The sequence below is a fragment of the Notamacropus eugenii genome, chromosome 2 (genome assembly GCF_028372415.1).
Source record: "Notamacropus eugenii isolate mMacEug1 chromosome 2, mMacEug1.pri_v2, whole genome shotgun sequence".
Lineage (NCBI taxonomy): Eukaryota > Metazoa > Chordata > Mammalia > Diprotodontia > Macropodidae > Notamacropus > Notamacropus eugenii.
In genome coordinates this window covers 442,715,710-442,720,799 of record NC_092873.1, presented here as the reverse complement: position 1 = coordinate 442,720,799, position 5,090 = coordinate 442,715,710, and the positions used below count along the sequence as shown (strand labels likewise).

At 37.5% G+C, this 5,090-nt stretch overlaps 1 pseudogene; it reads right to left on the bottom strand.

Annotated features, from left to right (window-relative positions):
• Positions 1-1,307: 1,307 nt before the first annotated feature.
• On the bottom strand, positions 1,308-4,854 carry LOC140523155 (large ribosomal subunit protein eL43-like; annotated as a pseudogene).
• Positions 4,855-5,090: the final 236 nt, after the last annotated feature.

The window sequence follows — 5,090 nt, the reverse complement described above, 5'->3', positions numbered from 1 at the left end:
ATACAAAAAATAATGAAGTCTCTATATTCTTTTTGCCCCAAATATGCAAAGCCAAATTTTCTTATTCTTCACTATGACAATGATACCTTCTCATTTCATACCAACCTTTTATTTTAATTTTTTTAGGATTTGCATATAGCAGAGGGACTTCCTTGGTAACTAGGACCAACCACACTTAGCAGCATTAGGACAAACCATATTACTAACAGTGAAATTGGCTTTGGGGGATAGTGGGAGAGGAAGTGGACAGAAAGGGAAAGGGAATAAGGTAGATTAGGAGGATTTTAGAAGAGGAATGAGAATGTGTTTTGATCACTGACATTGTGATGTCAGTGAAGAACAGCAATCTTTATGGATCAATAAACATAGTGATGGTTGGATTATTTTTCCCCCAAAATTATTAGCAAATTTTTTAAAATCCAATTTCTCTTATTTTTTGAAGAGGCAAAGGAGAGACAATCACCATGCTCTGTAGTAATAGTAATGCTAGCTAATGTTTGTATAGTGCTCTAAAGTTTACTAAGTGTTTCACATACATTATATTTCATTATCTGTAAAGTATCCCTTCAAAATCGTGCAGTGGGAATATCACAACACTTTCATGAAAAGACAGATGGGACTGTTGAGTCCTGGGTCTGGAGTGTGAATTCTAGCTCTTAATAACACCTAGGTGACCTTGGGCAAGTCACTTCTCTGCTGAAAAATCTAGAGATTGTACTAAATGGTTTTTCAAGTTCCATTTTAGCTCTATGATTCTATATCAGATATACGAGGTTAAAATGCCTTCTTTGTTTCTCTTCCTGACAACATTTAATTGATTCAGTCTTCTTTTCTTTAATTTTTAAACTTTTGTTGTTAAAACTTCCATAGAACTTTAAAGTTTACATGTTAATTTTACAGCAAGCCTGTGAAAAAGTTACTGCAATTATCTCCATTTTATAGATGTTTCATAAGTTCAAAACTACTGTCAGATACTTACTAGCTGTGTGACCCTGAGCAAGTCACTTAACCCTATTTGCCTCAGTTTTTTCATCTGTAAAATGAGCTGGAGAAGGAAATGGCCAACCACTCCAGTATCTTTGCCAAGAAAACCCCAAACGGGGTCATAAAGAACAGCAGCCAAGAACAACTTATCTTTGTAGAACCCTTTAAGCTGGTTTACAAAGCACTTTGCATATATTATCTCATTAGATCCTTACAACAATCCTGTAAGGTAGGTGCTACTACTCTCCCTATTTTTTTTTCTTTTTTTAAAATTAACCCATTTATTGTTGGACTATGGACTACAGATATTTGATAGGAAGATTTTATTGGTCTTTCAATTCCTTCTGTCTTCTGATGGCAGATTTGACTGTGACTGCAGAGGTGGTATTGTAGCTCCATGCACCACCAGCTACTGTTTTCATACAAGATCTACAATGCCAGATACCCACAATGCATCTCTTCATTTAGTTTTGTCATAGAAGGAGCAGGTATACTTGGCATGCTGGCTAATTTCAATTTTCTTCATCATTTTTCTGAGGAATGCACCATAACATATACCATATTTATCAACAATTCTGACCTTCTTGGTACGTTTTAGCCATGTTGCCAGTTGAGTGGCTGGATCTTGGAGAGGGTACTATCCCTATTTTAGAGATGAGGAAAATAAAGCTGAGCTGTCACAGGTAGTAGCAAGTGTGTCTGAGGCAAGATTTGTCTCCATGTCCAGAACTCTAGGCTGTACACCATCTAATTCTCTATAGAGTTGCCTATGGTCACATAGCTAGTAAATGTCAGAGCTAGAATTAGAATCCAGAACTCCTGAATCCAAACCCAGCACTATGAGGCAGCTAAGTGGCACCGTATGTTGGACCTAGAGTCAGGAAGACCTCAGTTCGAATCTAGACTTAGACTCTTACTAACTATGTGCCTTAGAGCAGGTCACTTAACATCTCTGGGTCTCAGTTTTCTCCTCTGTAAAATGGGGACAATAATGGTACCTACCTCCTAAGATTGATGTGAGGGTCAAATGATATAATGTTTGCAAAGTACTTTGCAAACCTTAAGGGACTATATAAATGATAGTTACAATTATTATTATTATTTGACTTCTGTTTGAATTGTTATTATATTTTCTGCATTAAGTTGTAGAGTTCAGAACTATACCAATAGATAACTGGGTGTTTTGCACATAGCCATTTAATGTTTGTTCAATTGGATTTAATTATACTCAATGGAATAATATTGAGCGTTATCAGAAAAAAAGCTCATTCTTGACGTTCAAACAATAGCATTGTTATTTTGGCCAATGCATGTTTACTTTCTGGTCTACGTAGACCCTAGGATCCATTTTTAAGCAGTTATTTCTTATTCCATAGACTATTTCATCCCTCTTTCATACTACTTGACTCATCCCTTTAGGACATTGGTTTGTTAGTTTCTGACCACTTCAGTCTACCACAGTTATTTTTATTTTTTGGAGGCAATTGGGGTTAACTTGCCCAGGGACACTCAGCTAATAAGTGTCTGAGGCTGAATTTGAACTCAGATCTCCCTGACTCCAGGGCCAGTGCTCTATCTACTGTGCCACTTAGCTACCCCTCTACCATAATAATTTTTAATTAATTCATTCAACAAATGCTTATTGGATGCCTAATGTGCACTTTACACTGTTCTAGGCATTGGGGATATAAAGATAAAACTAAAACATTTTCTGAGTTCCAATCCATTATTCTGAGATGCTAGCCACTGCTACCCATTTAGAGTCATTTGGAGTCATCTCTAGATTTGGTAAACATTTATGTCTTCTGTCATCTGGATAACTGATGAAAATGAACAATACAATATAAACTCCTTAAAAGGAAATTTTTTTTGTCTTTGTCACATATAGTAGGTTCTAGATTATGTTTTTTGGATTGAAAAAATATGAAATTATATGAGACTTCTCTTATTTTATTTAGCATCTTTATTTCAACTTTCCTGCTCGTATGTTTTTATTTTATTTATTATTTCTTTATTTTTTTGTCAGAAACGTGGAGTGAGGTTCCAGTCCTATGATTTCCTTGATTCAGGGAATTCAAGTTTAGAAACTCTCCACAAATGGAGATCAGTATTTTGTCTGGAACTTTCAGAGCTGCCTAGAATACTGAGGTTAACTGACTTGCCCAGGGTCACAAAACTATTATTTGTGTCTGAAGTAGGAGCTAGATCCAGGCCTTCCTGACTCCCAGCCTGCCCTGTAATCCTCCTGGCCATGCCACCTCTCCCCTCTTGGTTGATATTGAACTATTCATCCTGAGTCCAGTGCTCTGGCTTGTCTTTATCTTCCCCAACAGTTCTATATTCTATTGTCCTTAGTTTATGAAAGCGCTGAACTGGGAAGAAAGCCTTGACTTGTCTTTCTTCACCTAAATTGAGAATTAAGGAAGAACAATCAGTAGTTGATTATCTGAAGGGATGTCTGCACCAACTGATCCCTGCAGGCTGGAAAAAGAATGACCATTTCTTCAAAGGTTGGTGCATGCAAATTAAAATAGGATGGGAGCAATTTAAAATGAAGAGTGGGTTCCCTAGTATCTTTAAAAATAACAACAATACTAATTGTAGCTGGCATTTGTATGGGGTGTTCCAAAAGTCTTAGTGCAGTTTTAAGTTATTAAAGCATCATATTTAAGCTATTAAAGCTTAAAATGGCATTAAGACATGAGATATAGTGCCTTAAGTTTTGCTAAGGGCTTTACAAATATTGTCTGATGCTCACACTAACCCTAGCAGGGAGGTGCTATTATTATCTTCATTTCATAGATGAGGAAATTAAGGCTGAGAGAGGTTAAATGACTTGCTCAGGGTCACACAACTCACAAGTATCTGAGATTGGATTTGAAATCAGGGCTTTCTCATTTCAACTCCATCCTCTATCCACCATACTTCTAAAAAAAAAAAAGCCAATATTGTCTTTTTTTCTTTTTAAGTCAAAATGAAAAATGGAGAAGGGACATTGCTCATAGCATTCTAGAAGAAAGCATATTGATCCAGATGGTTGCTTTATGTTTTTAAGGTGACTGTCACTTTATTGGGTCAGAGGCTTCTTTTAGGAAACCTTTGTGCGGTTGCCACAGGCAAGCTCAGTGTTCAGTAATTGTTGGAAATCCCTTTTCTCTCTCTCTCTCTCTCTTTCACACACACACAACACACTCATCCCCCTGGTTTGAATGAGAGCCCTAATTAGACATAATATATGCGAAATCAACAATGCTAAGATCTTCATTTCTTCTCCATTCGCAACACAGCCCTCCCATTCTCTAAAGAAGGCTAAAGGGTTGAGATGATCAAGCGTCCCTATCCCGGTGTTTCAGCGATCCTCAGTGGCTTCGCTCCTCACTATTCATCCCAGGCATACAATGTCAGTGTCCATCATGACATACCACTCACTGGGCCATGCTGCTAAATCATCATGTGCTCAGCCAGGGGGAATAGGAAAGAAAATAACGGAGAAACGGAAGAAAAAAGCCGCGCTCTGTTTTCCACCCCCTCCCTCAGCTGGTAGAAGCAGCATGGAAAGGAGAGTTTGAAGTGACTGTATACAGGATCGCAATAAACAAACTGGAGAAACTTTATTGATTTCCTCGTTCTTTGAAGGGCTAAGAAGCAGCATAGGAAATTGTGAAACAGCGATATCACAGAGCTCAATAAGGCTACTCTTAGAGCAGAACCGAATAGACTAGGGAATTTACAGATCTCCTGCTGCCCACATACTGTCGTGCTTTGTGTATTATTTCTGAATACTGAAAACTTGGATAAACAAGTATTAGTCTTTGGCAGTTAGGCTGGAGGTTGGAGGGGACTTATCTCACCTCGGATGCCATCACCCATTTATACCTGAAATACTCTTCAGGAGACTGGTGTTCTGCAGAGCTAAAATCAACATTTGCCTTATTGTGAAACTCTCTTGTTTTTCTTTCTGTCTGTTTTTGTTTTTTTGAGCATCCAAATTCTATTCCCAGTTTTTTCTTTTGTTACAATCTGCACTTCTGAAGGATGGAAAATCTTAATGTGATGGAAGTCGCCAAAGTAAATCCTTTAAGGTTCACAAATGAAAGTTAATTATT